This window comes from Oryctolagus cuniculus, chromosome 1, assembly GCF_964237555.1.
Source record: "Oryctolagus cuniculus chromosome 1, mOryCun1.1, whole genome shotgun sequence".
NCBI lineage: Eukaryota > Metazoa > Chordata > Mammalia > Lagomorpha > Leporidae > Oryctolagus > Oryctolagus cuniculus.
Window position 1 is genome coordinate 228,486,758 of NC_091432.1, and position 17,112 is coordinate 228,503,869.

The 17,112-nt window shown below is 40.7% G+C and overlaps 1 protein-coding gene across 4 annotated transcripts in view; it reads right to left on the reverse strand.

The window, feature by feature from the left end:
• Positions 1-17,112, reverse strand: part of NR6A1 (nuclear receptor subfamily 6 group A member 1) — a 259,827-nt gene that overhangs the window by 99,615 nt on the left and 143,100 nt on the right. The gene's annotated exons all lie outside the window — the stretch shown is intronic.

Here is a 17,112-nt window from a genome sequence, read left to right on the forward strand (position 1 = left end):
CTCTCCCCTTTATTTATTCTATCGGTTAGTGTTAGCAGGTACTAGACTTGGCATGAACGAATTCTTTAGTAGAATGCCCTTAGACTTGGACTGGAACATCAGCTCTCCTGGGGGTCTGGCCTGCAGACCTTCAGAGTACAACAGTAGTGCAGACTTCCCTAGGTGTTCAACCTACTAAACTTCACAGCAGGTTTTAGATTTGTCGACCTCCATAATTGTGGGAGTCATACTTAAAAAAAAAAAAAGATTTATTTATATATTTGAAAGGTAGTTAGAGAGAAAAAGATCTTGTGGCTGGGGCTGGGCCAAGCCAAAGCCAGGAGCCAGGAATGGCATCTGGGTCTCCCACATAGGTGGCAGGAGCCCAAGTACTTGGGCCATCCTCTGCTGCCTTCCCATATGCTTTAGCAGGGAGCTGGATTGGAAGCAGAGCATCTGGGACTCGAACCAGCAGTCTGATAGGGGATGCCATTGTTGTAAGCAGTGGCTTAATTCACTGTACCACAATAGTGGTCCTTCATGAGTCATATTTTTAACATTAATCTTCATACATCCATCTATCTACACATTCTACGGGTCTTGTTTTTATGGAAAACCCTGACTAAATACATCTAAGATCTAGTTCTGTTTAGAATTCACAATGACCATCCTATAGTAAGAGGAAGAAATATCACAGATAAATTAAATCCAGAGGTTTATCTTACAGAGCTCTTTTTGCTCCAGCATGACAGATTCTGATTTACAAATTTCGTATGTTCCAAAAAGTCACTTTCAGGACAGAGACTTGAAACTGAAAGGCTTTTCCCCAGTAATAAATGGAGCTTAAGGACAAAGGATCATTGAAAAGCTATCTTTACAGGAGGTGATTAATACATATTTGCTCTATAAATGTACAAACTAATGTTCTACTTGTAAAAATGCTTTCAGAAGAAAGGAATATATTTACTGAGCACTTCCTACGTGCTAGGCATTGTACTAGATTTTCACATATATAGTATTGTTCCATCCAACATTTAATTTCTGTAAGACAAATACAATGTTTTCCACTCTGCAAATGACAAACTGAGCTTTGAGAAAGGAGATGTTCACACAGGTTACACAACTAGAATGTGATGGAGCTGCAAACAGAACCCAGATCTGACTCCAGCAATCTGTCAACCTGTCTCTGACTACAGGATAGCCATATTAAATAATCTCTATTCTTCCCTCCTTCTTACCCCCACCAAAACTGGTGTATGTGATGAAATAAATTTACCTCTTTCCCTTCTCTTGCACACACAAAATGCAGAATGGCTAAAAGCTCCAACAACAGAAAACAAGAAGCACCAAATATGTCTTGCAAAGCCACATGCTTTGGGGTTTTCAGGACAACAAAATGAGCCGTCCTATTTTAGCAAAAGTTTCTATGTAAAAAACAACATGTCAGCAAATGAGACTTAGCTGAAAAAAAAAATTTTTTAAAGGAAAACAACAGAAAATACGGTGAATCCAATGAGCTAAATGTAGATGGGTGGAGAGCTAATGTGTATGTGGGATGAGGATAACTCTGGCTACTGTTTCCCAAGCGCTAACAAGACAGTTCATTCTCTCCATACTGACCTCTTCAGGTGTAAGTGCCCAGTCAAGCGAAAGCCAGGCCAAGAGGCTGTTGTTCCTGGGCAATAATTCTGCTTTCCCATCTCTTGTGGCCCTTCAGGAATTCATCTTTAATACACAGTGTTCTTTCTACAAATACATACAGTTAAAAGGCAAACTAATTCTGCATTTTCTACTGTTGTGACAGTCTACTAAGCAATGACAGGAACCTGTAGAATGATCAGTAATGAACCAAGAATTATATCCTGTTAGGCCAATTAAACTCAATTTTAAGTGGGGTAAAACAGGCCAAGTAGAAACCAACTTTATAACAAAAAGATACTTTCCTGCAACTAAGTGTGACAGCAGGTTATTTACATATAATTACTGTTAGAATTACATCATTAGTAAATGTTGCAATTCAGGTAATTTCAAAACACATTTCATCTTGACCATTTAAAAGTAAATCCATGATTTCAGAAAAAGTTTGTGAGAAGATATTAGTACCACCATTTTACCAGCAAAAAAAAAAAAAAAAAAAAAAAAAAGGCTCAAAAGAGGGGAGACCAATGTCCAAGCAGACAGAGCTAGGACCTAACAACTCTACACTTTTAGTGCCTACCCCCCACCCGCAGGACATTTTCCAGAGCAATCAAGGTTTTATCTGATAGGCCTCTCATTTTCTCAAGAGGTCTTGCTTCTTTTCACTTCCTCCACTTCCTAGGAGAATAGAGTGGTTTCTCCTTTCATCTTAACACATTGTTCTGTGTACATTGTTGGGTAAACAACACTACTGTAGTTGCAGATTCTTAATCATTCCAATCCGAACAACAAAATCATGCCTGCCAAGTTATAAATCATTTCCATGATTTTTTTTAGAACAGTTATTGGCACAAAGAATTAACCAGTGACACTAATTTTGTCCTTCAAATTTTATTTTATTAAATTTAAATTTTTTAAAAAAATTTTATTAAATTTTTGTCAAATTATAAACATTTATGAATAAAAAGCAAGAGCCATTTCCAAAGGAACAATTTTTTTCATTCATGTAATCAACAGAGAAAGTAACAGAACCTACAAATGACAGTTCTAGATCAAAATGGATATTTATAATTACATTGTTTTACATGAATCCTTTATTATAACACTATAGCTAAAATTAAGTTTCTCAAAAATTATATTTAGAATTACTACATATTTCTGAACTTACGCATCCAGTTCCTCCAATTAGCTTCTTAAACCAGTGGAGGATACCACAGGGGAAAGAACACGGATTCTGAGATCAGACACACCTGGGTTCCCATTCTTGCTTTTTCACACTTTTGACCCTTGGACAAGTTAGTAAACTGTTACGATTCTCAGTTTTTTCATATACAATGATGATACCACCTTTTAGAGCTACTGTGAAGTATAAAGTGAATGACCTAATGTATCAGACACTCAGTTCCTAGGATATAGATGATGTTCAATAAATAGCAGTACATGCTCAATGGATGTTTATTATAAATCAGTTTTAAAGCACTATATATATTCTACCTTCCATAAACCAAAAAGAATAAAATGAAGATTGGTAATACAACAGAAAAAATGGTAAAACAAAACAAAACCTACTATTTCTGCATTTCAGCATTTGTTTCTCTTGAATTAGAATCAGGTCAAAACTGGAAAGTGACTTTAAGATGAAACATGTGGATTTAAGTTTCCACAATAGTGATTAAATAAAAATCATTTTTTCTTTTTAATCTATGTACTAAATGGTCTCCAAACTGCTTCAACAAAAAACGATTTTCTACACATTTTACATTTCTGCAGAATAGCTTTAAAAGAAATGAAACCATTCTGTAATCCCACAGATTATGTCTAAATACAGAATGATGGGCCAGCTGTCAGATGCATACATTGTTGGGAGAATGGGGCCAGAATCTTTCTCCAAAGACTACTGCAATTCTTCTGGCATTTGTTCCCATAAAAGATGAAAATTTCAAATCTATTAAATTCCAGCAGCTTTCTCCTTTTGAGCTAGGACAAGAGTTTGGAATTCTGAAAAATTTGTGAGGCCCTATTGTAAAATCTTCACAAACTTGCAAAGTGCTGTTCCCAAGAGGGTTATAACAGAAGTGTCCTACATGATTGGAATTGTTGACACAATGTGACCCTATTTTTAAAAAAGTTTTGCTGTTTTCTTAACTCTTCTTTCCAGAATTATTTAACCTTTAAAAACAATGCAGGAAAGGAGGGAGGAGGGAGGAAAGGAGGGAGGAAAGGAGGGAGGAGGAAAGGAGGAAAGGAGGGAGGGAGGGAGGGAGGAAAGGAGGGAGGAGGGAGGGAGGGAGGGAGGGAGGAAGAGTGTGGAGGGGGCTGTGTTCTAATATACTAGATAATCTTCGGCAAGCTATGTCCTCTGTAAGGGCCTCTGTTTCCCATCTGCATAATGAGAAAGCTGTGGTAGAATGTGTAAGGATATCTTCAACTACAACACCCTAGGATTTTCTAAGCCCCAAAATTTCCAGAGAGGATGAAGAGAAAAGAAACACCCCTTTGCATCTAACCTATATTTTTAAAAAGCTGCTTCAGTCTCAATTTCATAAGCAATCTTTCCACCTAACCAAGAACTCACTATCCCTAAAAAGATGAACAGAAAACATTTCAATTCCCTTTTTTTACTGACTTAGAAGAATGGGGCCAGGTATATGGATAAGGGAGCATCTTGTTGAGAAGATAGTGGAAGGTAGGTATCTGAAGAAAATTAGATACCAGCCAACGAAATACAGCCATGCGTGCTATGGAAGCCACAAATGCATTCATTCAAATATATATGGAGTACCTATTATTAGGCAACTAACACTTTTCTAGGTGCTTAGGAATAGAATGGTGAACTCAAAAGATACACTCCTGTAAGGTCTCATCACATATCTCTTCAACTCCGGATCCTGACCCTTAATAAGCAAATGGAGAGAATGTAAAAAGATTCAGCCTCACATCTGGTACACTCAATGCAGGATGGCTGAACCAGAAAAGAATCTAGTTTATTCCAACGCCCTTGTAAACCTGATAGTCACAAAGAAAGACAACACATACTGAGTTTGAACAGAGAGCTGTTGGGTGATATACTGTGGATCAAAATAATAGATCAGTCATTTTTAGCACCATTTTCTTGGTTTTGACCCTGCCCCCCAGAGGAATCGTTAGGCAAAAAAATATACAACAGATAATACAGAGAAAGCCTCTGTTGGAGGTGTCTGCTCTGCACTACAGCTCATAACCTAATAAAGGACACAGGTATGACCACTGAACAATGTCATTGCAAGGACAACCAAGCTAGCACAGCATGTTTTTCCCACAATATTACAGACTTACTCTTTCTTAAATCTTAGACCGACTACATATTGTTGAGACAATCTAATCTACAAGAGTAATAATTTCATCATTAATTCAGTCAATATTTATTGGGTGCCTACAACCTCCATGATGTACACCCAATAGCAAATAAGACTGGCATGATCTCCACCCTTACAGATTTCCAATCTAGTAGAAGTAACAAAAATTAAGAAATTATATAACAAGTATTTAATTATAAGTGTGGTAATTGTCTTAGTGCAGAAAGCAGTGTAATGATAAAGGAACCTATCAGGCACAGAACAGTAGAAAACCATTTAAACAAAGTACTATAAGGAGTGGACAAAGGCCAAATTATCCACAGAAAAGAGTCAAACACGTGATTTCTTTCGAAAAACTAGCCTAGCATTTTTGCCTCACAAAATCTTAACATAGATCTCTCGCTGGTGCTCACAGCACCCTATACCTCTTGGCATCACTGAGATGTTTTCATTGCAGTGTGAAAACCAGTTTATCAATCTGTCTCTCCTATGAAATTGCAAGTTCTTTCAAATATAAACCTTATCTAATGTATTTCTGTGACTCTGGTACCTAGCATGAGATTAGATATTTACTAGGCTCAGAATATGGTGATTATCACTGTAAATACTGCTCTTCAGACTGGTCATTGTACACATTACACAAGTCTCTTCCTGTTGCCTGAGATTTGTTTCCCACTTAGTACAAAAACATCAAATGAGTCCCAGGAACAGATCATCTACCACTGATCCCAATATGTGTAACTGTTCTCAGTTCCTTTATTGGGATGAAATTTGCTTTTTTTTCTTTTTAGATGACTATTACAGAGCTGTATATCTCACTGTGCTGTGGTTACTTCCAATGCAAAACAATCAGCAAGAACTGCAGTGCCTTAAAAGGCAATGACAGGAAGTTCACAAGGTAGGGAAGGGGTAGGGTAAAGACAATCAGGACACAGCTGTAGTCTTCCGTAGGGTAAAACATAGACTCAATGTGTCACAGAAAATTAAATCAGAGGCTGAATGTAATTCCTGGTCTCTGAATAAACATAGCAGGGCCTCTGGTACTGTCACTGACCACAATGGAGCCACATGAAGTCCACAATGACATCGTTTTAAGCCCCATGATGATCCTAAATTGGGGAGGCAAGATTGCTGTGCTACCAGGCCAAATGCTACAAAGCTCCAATTGCCCTAGACAGAAAAAAGAGGATGCCAACTGCTAAATCCATTTTGATAGCTAGAAGAGGATTAAAGAAACCGCACACATGGTGATGTCCAAATCTGAGCAATGAGATTAACCTCCATGTCCACGGCCCATACCTCAGAAAGGGTTGAGTATTTAAAAGGAAAAAAAAATTTAGCTGGCTCCGCGGCTCACTAGGCTAATCCTCCACCTGCGGCGCCAGCACACCGGGTTCTAGTCCCGGTCGGGGTGCTGGATTCTGTCCCGGTTGCTCCTCTTCCAGGCCAGCTCTCTGCTGTGGCCTGGGAAGGCAGTGGAGGATGGCCCAAGTGCTTGGGCCCCGCACCCCATGGGAGACCAGGAGGAAGCACCTGGCTCCTGCCTTCAGATTAGCGCGGTGTGCCGGCCGCAGCGCGGCGGCCATTGGAGGGTGAACCAATGGCAAAAGGAAGACCTTTCTCTCTGTCTCTCTCTCTCACTGTCCACTCTGCCTGTCAAAAAAAAAATAAAAATAAAAATTTCCAGCATCTATTTTCACTCACCCATACACAATTTAAGAAAAATTATATTTAGAATGGACTCCGTTAAAGGATCGGACAATATAGCACTTTTTATTCAGAGTACTTTTGCAATATGGTTACAGCTTTTTGACTCAGAATTTTTTGTCTCCTATTTTGAATCTTTGGAACGAATTATGATCATTATTCAGATATCTGGATGGTATTCATACAAACTGAGTATTAATTACAAACACTATATAATATTTTACCAATAATAACAAAGAGAGGCAGTGTTACGGTGCAGTAGTTAAGCTGTTCTTTAGGATGCCTGCATCACATCATTAGAGTGCCTAGGATTGAGTATCCTCTCCTCTTCCAATCCAGCTTCCTGCCAATGCACCTGGAAGGCAGATGATAAAGTATTGGGTTCGTGCCACCCATGTGGGGAGAACTGAATTGAGTTCTTGGCTCCTAGCTTCCCCTGGCTGTGGCCATCTGGGGAGCACCCAGTGGCAGCAAGATCTCCATTTCTTGCTCCTTTCTCTTTCTCTGTTGCTCGACCTTTCAAATAAATAAATAAATAATTTTTAAAAATAAAAAGCCAATGCCTTTAAAAAAAAGCATATCTCTTCAAGTCTTTTTTTCCTCTGTTTCTTCTTCCTCTACTCTTTTTTTCCACTCAATTTATTTTCTTTATTTTCCCAAAGAAACTATTTATTTAATGAGTACAAATTTCCTAAGTACAACTTTAGGAATATAGTGATTCTTCCCATCATACCTGTCTTCCTACCCCGACTCCCACTCCACCTCCACCCTCCCTCTCCTATTCCCAGTCCCATTCTCCATTAAGAAAAAAAAACTTCCTCGACAGTCAAGACAAGGGCTGTTCAAGTCCCTGCTTTTCAAAGTGTCAATTTCAAATTTCACTTCTATGGATTTCCTTTTAGGTGCTCTATTAGTTCTCACAGATCAGGGAGAACATTTGGTATTTGTCCCTTTGGGACTGGCTTATTTCACTAAGTATGATGTTTTCCAGATTCATCCATTTTGTTGCAAATGACTGAATTTCATTTTTTTTTACCACAATGTAGTATTCCACAGAGTACATATCCATAATATTTTTAAGGTTTATTTATTTACTTGAAAGTCAGAGCTACACACAGAGAAAAGGAGAGGCAGAGAGAGAAAGAAAGGTCTTCCATCTGCTGGTTCACTTCCCAATTGGCTGCAATGGCCAGAGCTGTGCCGATCTGAAACAGGAGCTTCCTCTGGGTCTCCCACGTGGGTGCAGGAGCCCAAGGACCTGGGCCATCTTCTCCTGCTTTCCCAGGCTATAGCAGAGAGCTGGATCAGAAGTATAGCAGCTAGGACACAAACCGGCGTCCAAAGGGGATGCCGGCACTTCAGGCAGTGGCTTTATCCACTATGCCACCATGCCGGCCTCCATAATTTCTTTATCCAGTCTTCAGTCAATGGGCATTTAGGTTGATCCTACAGTTAGCTACTGTAAATTGAGCTGCAAGAAACATGGGGGCACAGATTTCATTTCCTTTGCATAAATTCCCAGGAGTGGGATGGCTAGGTCATATGGTAGGTCTATATTTAGATTTCTGAAGTGTATCCAAACTGATTTCGATAGTAGTTTTACCAGTTTACATTCCCACCAACAGTTCCCATACTTTTCAATTTAAGGTTTCCTTCATTAACTTCCTCGGGTTTTGTTTCTTGTCCCCTCCCCTCCCTATTTTTTAATTTTGGTTTTTCCTTTTTCTTATTTTAAGGAGACTATTTTCCAGAGCAGTTTTGAGTTCACAGCAAAACTGAGCAGAAGGTACAGAGATTTCCCATATTCCACACCCTACATAAGCTTAGCCTCCCAAATAATCAACAACCCTTATCACATTGGTACATTTGTTACGACTGAAGAAACTATTTAACAATCACTGCCACCACAGTCCATAATTCACATTAGAGTGTACAGTGTATCCACCTTTATACTGGCACAGCATCATAAAGTTTCACCACCCTAAAAATTCTGTGCTTTGTCTATTCTATTTATTCTTCCCTTTCCACTACCCTTTGACAACTACTGATCTTTTCACTGTCTCCATAGTTTTGTCTTCTCCAGAATGTCATAGAGTTGTAATAGTATAGCATTAGCCTTTTCAGATTGGCTTCTTTCACTTAGCAATATGCATTTAAGTTTCCTCCATGTCTCCTTCTGGCATGACAGTTTATTTTTAGCACTGAATAATACTGAACTGTCAGGATACACTACAGTTTATCCACTCACTAACGGACATTGTGATTGCTTTCGTGTTAGCAATTATGAATAAAGCTGCTCTAATCAATTATGTACATGTTTCTATGTACCTATAAGTTTTTAATGGATAAAAATCCAGAAGTACAACTGCTGGATTCTAAGTGTGTAAGAAACTGACAAACTGTCTTTTTTAAAAAAATGTTTGGGTTCCAAGATGGCAGAGTAGGGCGGGAGCTTACTGCTCTAATCCAGGAGAAGATAGTTTAAAAAAAGTGGAGAGAGTATAGTCTCAGGGAAGAGTTAGGGAGAGAACAGCAGAGGAAACTCTACTGAAATTAGAGGGACATGGTGGACCTACATGGAGGATGTGGACACCCAGAACTTGGGACTCTAGCAGCTGAGAGCCTACATACCAGTGTTGGAAAGTGAGGTGCGACCAAAACACAGTAGCCCAAGGCATTGGCTATAAAGCTGCAGGAAGAGCCTACAGGGAACCTGGCTTGGAGCCCTATGGGGATAGTGTACCTGCCAATCACTTTACAATGGCATCCTGTAACAAGCCGACAGAGTGGGTGCCAAGCAGAAGTATGAAGCAAGACCCCTACCTTACACCTTACACCTTACGCCTTATACAAAAATCCACTCAACATGGGTTAAAGTTCTAAATCTATGTTCTGACACCATCAAATTATTAGAGAACATTGGGGAAACCCGGCAGGACATTGGCACAGGCAAACAGTTCTTGGAAAAGACCCCAGAGGCACAGGAAGTCAAAACCTAAGTTAACAAATGGGATTACTTCAAATTGAGAAGTTTCTGTACAGCAAAAGAAATAGGAAAGTGAAGAGGTAACCAATAGAATGGGAGAAATTATTTACAAATTATGCAACTGATAAAAAATTGATAACCAGAATCTACAAAAAGATCAAGAAACTCCACAACAACAAAACAAACAAGAGATGGGCCAAGGATTAAACAGACATTTTTCAAAAGAGGAAATCCAAATGTCCAACAGACACATGAAAAAATGTTCAGGATCACTAGCTGTCAGAGAAATGCAAATCAAAACCATAATGAATGAGGTTTCACCTCAGCCAGTTAGAATGGCTTTCACACAGAAATCAACAAATAAATGCTGGCAAGGATGTGGGGAAAAAGGTATTATCCAAAGGAAATAAAATCAATAAACAAAAGAGTTATCTGCACTTCCATGCTTATTGCAGCTCAATTAACAATAGCTAAGACATAGAATCAACCTACATGCCCATCAACCAAAGACTGGATAAAGAAATTATGGGATATATACACTATGTAATACTACACAACAGTAAAAAAAAAAATGTAAACTGGTCATTTGCAACATAATGAATGAATCTGGAAAACATCATGCTTCGTGAAATAAGCCAGTCCCAAAGGGACAAATACTATATTTTCTCCCTGATCTATGCGAACTAATAGAGCACCTAAAATGAAATCTGTAGAAGTGAAATTGACACTTTGAGAAGAAGTAACTTGAACAGTCCTCGTCTTGACTGTCAAGGAACAGTTTTGTTTTATTTCTTTATCTTTTTTTCCTTCATACTATTAGGTGAACTCTTTATTTAACATAGAGTTAATCATATGTTAATCATATGTGTTAATCATATGTGTTAATCATATGTGTATAAAGTCAATTGAAAATAGATCTCAGAGCCGGCGCCGTGGCTCACTAGGCTAATCCTCCGCCTTGTGGCGCCGGCACACCGGTTCTAGTCCCGGTCGGGGCACCGGATTCTGTCCCAGTTGCCCCTCTTCCAGGCCAGCTCTCTGCTGTGGCCAGGGAGTGCAGTGGAGGATGGCCCAAGTGCTTGGGCCCTGCACCCCATGGGAGACCAGGAGAAGCACCTGGCTCCTGCCATCGGATCAGCGCGGTGCGCCAGCCGCGGCGGCCATTGGAGGGTGAAGCAACGGCAAAAGGAAGACCTTTCTCTCTGTCTCTCTCTCTCTCACTATCCACTCTGCCTGTCCAAAAAAAAAAAAAAAAAAAAAAACACAAACAAACAAAAACGAAAATAGATCTCAGTAGTAAAGAATGAGTGGGAATGAGTGGGAGGAGGAAGTTTGTAACTATAAAGCTCTATAGTTCTGCATATAGTTCTACAGACTTACTTCTAAGAATACAGTTTAAAAACTTGTCATGGGACTCCAAATCCCATTAAACTGCATGATAAAAATGTCATCTTAAGTATTAAAATGAGCATATTAGGTGGTAAAGTGAACATATAGATAGGATCAAGTGTTAAAGAGATCATACAAATAGGATCAAGTGCCTGGTAATAATAGGTAGAATTAAAAAGCAGAGAATGTCCAACATGGGAAGCAGTCCAAACAACAGATTCATAGAATTACAATCGTTTTAAGTAACACACTAACCTTAGAATCAGCCCTTAATTCTTCCTGATCTGGCTGAAAAGCCCATGATAGTATTTCAGGCATGAAAAGCCAGACAGTATGGCAAAAAAAGTTCTACATGAAGTATCTCTGTGAGTGAGATCCCAGTGGAAAGAAGTGGCCATCCATAAAAGATGTACTTTTCTCTAACGGGAGAAGAGATTATTCACTTTGCTTATGGCCTTGTCCATAACACAAAAGTTTTCCATAGCCCTGGCAGCTCATTTCAAGAGCCTCAGGTGGTCACTGACATCATACATAAGAGTGTTGTTAAATTAACAACAGGAGTCATTGTGCACTAACTCCCCATGCGAGACCTCTGTCCTCAATGAGTTGTATTGAGAGTTAACTGTAAAACTAGTTTTCAAACAGGTGTGTGTATGTGTGTGTGTGTGTGTGTGCGCACGCGCGCACATGCACACAAATGGTTGAAATCTTTACTTAGTATAGAGTTGGTCTTCTGTGTTCTAAGTTAATTGAAAATGAATCTTAATGGAGAATGGGACTGGGAAGGGGAGAGGGAGGAGTAGAAGGGTGGGAGTGTGGGTGGAGGGCTGATATGGTGGGAAGAAGCACTGTATTTCTAAAGCTGTACTTACAAAATTCATATTCCTTAAAAATAAATTTTAAAAAATTAAAAATTTTATTTATTTATTTATTTATTTTAAAGTCAGAGTTACAGTGAGAGGGAGAGACAGAGAGAAACTTCTATCTGCTGGTTCACTCCTCAAATGGCCACAATGACCAGGGCTGGTCCAGGCCAAAGCCAGGAGCCTGGAGTTTCTTCCAGGCCTTCTATGTTGGTGGCAGGGGCCCAAACACTTGGGCCATCTTCCTCTGCTTTTTCCAGGCCATTGCCAGGGAGCTGGAGCTAAAGTGGAGCAGCCAGTATATGAAGCAGCACCTACATGGGATGCTGGTGTCACAGGCAGCAGCTTTATCCTCTATATCACAATGCCAGGCCCTCCCAAACTGTCCTCTAAAATATTTTTTTAAAGATTTATTTGAAAGGCAGGGCATCAGAGACAGAGAGACAGAGATCTTCTATCCATGGTTCACTCCTCTGTTGGCTGCCAACAGCCAGGTTTGGGGCAGGCTGGGGCACCACAACACTGGCCCCAAACTGTGTTCCAAAATAGCTGTGCTCCCACCAGCCTTGAATCAAGTTCCTATTACTCTGCATCCTCATCAGCATTCAGTGTCACCAGCATTCTGAATTTTAGCCTGCCTAATAGGTTGTAGTAGCATCTTGTTGTTGTTTTAACTTGCATTTTCTTAATGACCAGTGATGTGGAGGATCTTTATCTACACTTACTTGACATCTATAATATGTTCTTTTTAAAAAGCATATTCATTTATTTTTATTTGAAATTCAGAAAAAGCAAGAGAGAGAGAGACAGAGAGAGAGAGAGAGGGAGAGAGAGGGAAAGGGAGAGGGAGAGAGAGAAGGAAAGGGAGAGGGAGAGGGAGGGAGAGAAATATGACTCTTCTTCCACTGGCTCACTTAAAAAATGTCCAAAACAACTATGAATGGGCCAAGCTGAACTCAGGATCCAGGAACTCTATCCAGGTCTCCCACAGGGACCCAAGTACTTGGGTCATCATCCACTGCCTCATAAGATACACATTAGTAGGAAGTTGGATTGGAAGCAGAGGCAGGACTCAATTCCAGGCACTCTGATACTGGGTGCCGGTACCAAGCAGCAGCTTAACCCACAGCACCACAATGCCAACCCCTGCATCATCTTTTTTGGTGAGTTGTCTATCAAGGTCTAAATTTAGGCTATTTTTAATCAGACTATTGTTAATTTTAAGAATTCCTTGTGGGGATGGTGTGGTGGCACAGCAGATTAAGCCACTGCCTGCCTATAGTAGCATACTATATCTGAGTGTTGGTTTGAGTCCTGGCTATTCTACTTCTGATCTAGATCTCCGCTAATATGCCTGGGAAAGCAGTGGAAGATGGCCCAAGTACCATCCAAACCATATGGAGTTCCTGGAACCTGACTTCAGCCTAGTTGCGGCCATATGGGAAGTGAACTGGCAAATGGAAGTCCATTCTCTCCCTGTCACTGCCTTTTGAATGAATGAATAAATGTCTTTTTAAAAAAATAATTCTTTGTCATTTATCAGATATGATGTTTGCAAATATGTTCTGCCAGTCTTTTGCTTGTTGCATTTTCTTTTTTTCATTTTTCTCACTGAGTCTTTGAAAGAAATTAAAAAAAAAAAAATTTAAATGAGATGCAGAGAGACAGATAGGAGCTGGCAACCCAATCCAGGTCTCCCACACATTGACAGGTGCCCAAGCACCTGAGCTATATCACCTGCTGCCTCCCAGGGTGTGTATCAACACGGAGCTGGAATCAGAGCAGAGCCAGGATGCAAAGATAAGCACTTCAATATGGGGCTTAGGCAGTCCAATTAGCATCTTAACCACTGGACCAAATGCCTGTCTCAAGATTCTTTATTTTAATGAAGTCCATCAATCTTTTTTTCATGGATCATACTTTTGGCACTGTATCTAAAGTGTCATATTGCCAAAATTAAGGGTATCCAGGTTTTCTCCTGTTGTCTTGTAAGAGTTTTTCAGGCCGGTGCCATGGCTCAATGGGCTAATCATCCACCTGCAGTGCCAGATTCTGTCCCGGTTGCCCCTCTTCCAGGCCAGCTCTCTGCTGTGGCCCGGGAGTGCAGTGGAGGATGGCCCAAGTGCTTGGGCCCTGCACCCCATGGGAGACCAGGAGAAGCACCTGGCTCCTGCCTTCAGATCAGCATGGTGTGCAGGCCAAACCTCGCTGGCCGCGGCGGCCATTGGAAGGTGAACCAACGGCAAAGGAAGACCTTTCTCTTTGTCCATTCTGCCTGTCCAAAAAAAAAAAGTTTTACAGTTTTTTATTTAAGTCGGGGATCTAATTTGAGTTAACTTTTTTTTAAGTGTTATAAATCTATATCTACTTTTTTTTAATCTTTTTTTTTTTTTTTTTTTTGACAGGCAGAGTGGACAGTGAGAGAGAGAGACAGAGAGAAAGGTCTTCCTTTGCCGTTGGTTCACCCTCCAATGGCTGCTGCAGCCGGCGCGCTGCGGCCGGCGCACTGCGCTGATCCGATGGCAAGAGCCAGGTGCTTCTCCTGGTCTCCCACGGGGTGCAGGGCCCAAGCACTTGGGCCATCCTCCTCTGCACTCCCTGGCCACAGCAGAGAGCTGGCCTGGAAGAGGGGCAACCGGGACAGAATCCGGCGCCCCGACCGGGACTAGAACCCGGTGTGCCGGTGCCACAAGGTGGAAGATTAGCCTAGTGAGCCGCGGCGCCGGCCTATCTACTTTTTTTTTTTTTTTTTTTTTTTTTGATAGGGATGTCCAGTTGTTCTGGTACCATCTGTCAAAAAGACAATCTTTTATCCACTGTAATATCTTTGCTTGTCAAAATTGGTTGGCTATATTTATGAAGGTCTTTTTTATGGGCTCTCTATTTTGTTTTATGATCTATTTATCCTTTTGCCAATACCATATTGTCTTCACTACCATACTTATAACCTGCCATCACATTTTTTTTTTTAAGATTTTATTTACATATTTGACAGATAGAGTTACAGACAGTGAGAGGGAGAGACAGAGAGAAAGGTCGTCCTTCCGTTGGTTCACTCCCCAAATGGCCACAACAGCCAGAGCTACACCAATCTGAAGCCAGGAGCAGGTGCTTCTTTCTGGTCTCCCACGCAGGTGCAGGCACCCAAGCACTTGGGCCATCCTCCACTGCCTTCCTGGGCCACAGCAGAGAGTTGGACTGGAAGAGGAGCAGCCAGGACTAGAACCCGGTGCCCATATGGGATGTAGGCTCCACAGGTGGAGGATTAACCAGCTGAGCCATGGTGCCGGCCCCTGCAGCTACCATTTTTAAAATACCTATAATGTATTAGCCAAGGTATTTTAATTAAATTGCACTTAAGGTTCAAAACTCTGCCATATGGGTATTTTTCTCTTCATTATACACACAAGAAAAAAATATCAAGAAAGGTTTTAGTAGCATTCTCAAATCAAGTCTGACACTAAAGACTACACAAATTTCCACAAAAAAGATTCCAACTTTAGCTCTCCAGGCTCAAACAACCAGGAGCTCTTTCCAACACACTGCAAATTGTAATATGAGTTTTAAAACAATCTCATCCTGGCCAATAGTAAACTAAGTAGCATAAAAATGTTTACCCAGGGTCAGCACTGTGGTGTAGCAGGTAAAGCCACTGCCTGCAGTGCCCACATCCCATATGGGCGCCATTTCGAGAATCAGCTGCTCCACTTCCGATACAGCTCCCTGATGATGTGCCTGGGAAAGCAGCAGAAGATGGTCCAATCCTTAGGCCCCATGTGGAAGACCCAGAAAAAGTGCCTGGCTCCTGGCTTTAGATCAGCCCAACTAAGGCTGTTACGGCCATTTGGGGAGTAAATCAGAGGACAGAAGATCTCTATCTCTTTCTGACAGTCTCTCTCTCTCTCTCTCTCTCTCTCTCTCTCTCTCTGTGTGTGTGTGTGTGTGTGTCTGTAACTCTCTTTCAAATAAAATAAGTAAATTTTTATTTTAAAAATATATGAAGCCTTTGAAATCACTGAGATCAGACTGAGCAGGCTTGTCTACTTTTTCTTTCTTAATCTCTAAAACAGAGATGCTAAGAAATCTTGGATCAATTATTTTCCTACAGTCCTTGTCTGAAGATTTTCTCTCTCCAGACATTACTACAGCATTTTACATCAATGGCTACTCCAGAAGATAGGAAAAGAAAGAGACTATGGGTTAGTATCACCAAATCTGATTCTTGGCTCTGAAGCTCATGAGCTGGTTGAATATTGTCATGTTTCTTAACCTTTCTAAGCCTCAAGTTCATCATATTTTAAATGGAGCAATTAAGTACACCTTGCAGGATAACTATGAGCACTAAAATGGAATAAACAATGTGAAGGAAGGACCACAGAGCATGGCAGGCACTCAAACACACCTTTCTGACTCTCAGACATCATTAGCTAGCACTCAGCCCAACTCACAGGATTTTTGTGAGGCTCAGATAAGGTTATATCTGTTATAGCTCTCAGTCAAGTGAAATACGTCATTGAACACTGTTCCAAGATGCAAGAATGAATATTTTAACTGGAAAAGACAAGTTGGTAGGCCCCAAAGATAAAGAAAAGGATGTGGAATCCTTATTACCTGAGTTAATTAGTTTATGCTATATACATGCATGGGGAAAACATCACTATACTCCATAAAAATGTATATTGTATTTTAATCAAAAATTAAGAATAGATATTTTACAATTCTTGCCTTTAAGGTGCTATCCCTCCAAAAACAGAACTACTAGTACAGAAACGGTAAGACATAGTATATTCTAGAAGACTGGTACTAAAAGCACCTATCATGGGTCAGATGTAGTCAAGGTGTTTTGCTTGTATTATCTCATTTAATCCTTAAAACAAACCCTATGTTGGGACCAGCATTGTCGTGCAAGGGTTAAGCCATTGCCTGCAACACTGGCCTCCCAAATGGGAACTGGGTTGAATCCCAGCTGCTCTACTTCCAATCCAGCTGCCTGCTATTGTGCCTAGGAAAGCAGTGCAAAATGGCCCAAGTGCTTGCGTCCCTGCCACCCATGTGCAATACCTGAAGGAGTTCCAGACTCCCAGCTTCTGCATGGCCCAGCCATTGTGGCCATTTGGGGAATAAATCATTGGATAGATCTCTCTCTCTCTCTCTCTCTCTCTCAGGGACCAGCGCTGTGGCGCAGCGGGTTTACACCCTGGCCTGAAGCGCCACC